Here is a 1,239-nt window from a genome sequence, read left to right as displayed (position 1 = left end):
TGTCTCATTTGGTGAGTAAATTAAAAGCAGAACACTGATTCATCATGAAAATTTAACATTTAGTTTAAAAATTACTGTTCTACACAGCCATTTTATGTGATCACGTTGCATTTTTAAAATCTTAATGCTAATAATGTTTTAAAAACTGCTTCCTATGGTGTACCTTAAATGGTAATTGGCTTATTATACCTATGTAGTGCTTTACTACAGTCTCAGTCCCATTCACCCAATCACACGCACATTTACACAGTGATGGCGGCTCAACTGCTAAACCACCAGGAGCAATGTGGGGTTCAGCGTCATGGCAGCAATCGGATCGACGATCTTCTGATTCAAGGTCGGCCACTCTACCTCTGCACCACGGTTGCCCTGGTCAGAACTGCCCTTGCCGGTGGATTTGGGCTGTCTTCAAGCAAAAAGTGGGCAAACCTGCACAGCCCGCGCAAAATATCAAGGTGGAAGACTGCTCAGTGAGCTTGTAGGGTGAAAATGTTCATATGCATTTTTCATGCTCCAGGCAACAGGTTGTAGCAAACGCTTATTTAGCAGGGGTGGGCACATTTTTTGACTCGTGGGCCACTAAGGTATCTAACATTTAACACAAGGGATGGACCAGGAGCAGACCCATGAAGTGTTTTGGTAGTCCAACTCTTAAGGGAACGAAAAAACATAGAATCTAGATGAAAACATGCTTTGATTTTGGATGAAAATGTGTACATTTATTTTAAAACTGAACATTTTGGATTTTTTTTTATTTCAGAACTGTGCTTTTTTTCTCATTTTAGTGCCAATAACACCAACGGGTTGTTGGTCCTCAAGGAAAAACGCAAATTGGGTGGACGGGTTGGTGGGTAGGTAGGTTTTATTGTCTGTTCAATAAACAGAAATTCATCTTTCAACACGGCAGAATACAATAAAATTAAATTCAATTAATACATTTTTTAAATAAAATAATTAAAATAGCGTAAAAGTGCATAATGCTGCATTCACGTGGTGTTGGAATGATTGGAAAAATGACTGTCCGACTGGGAAAACACACAGGAACATCAGAAAAACACAACCACGGCCGTGGTGCAGTGGTAAGGCAGTCGACTCCTGATCAGAAGTGAGCGGGTTCGACTCCCGCCTTGCGTCGCCATGTGTCGAAGTGTCCTTGGGCAAGACACTGAACCCCGAATTGCCTCTGGTGGGAGGTTGGCACCAGTGTGTGAATGTGTGTGTGAATGGGTGAATGGGTCT

The sequence above is a fragment of the Oryzias melastigma genome, linkage group LG21 (assembly GCF_002922805.2).
Source record: "Oryzias melastigma strain HK-1 linkage group LG21, ASM292280v2, whole genome shotgun sequence".
In the NCBI taxonomy this organism is placed as follows: domain Eukaryota; kingdom Metazoa; phylum Chordata; class Actinopteri; order Beloniformes; family Adrianichthyidae; genus Oryzias; species Oryzias melastigma.
Note: the sequence above shows the minus strand (reverse complement) of the source record.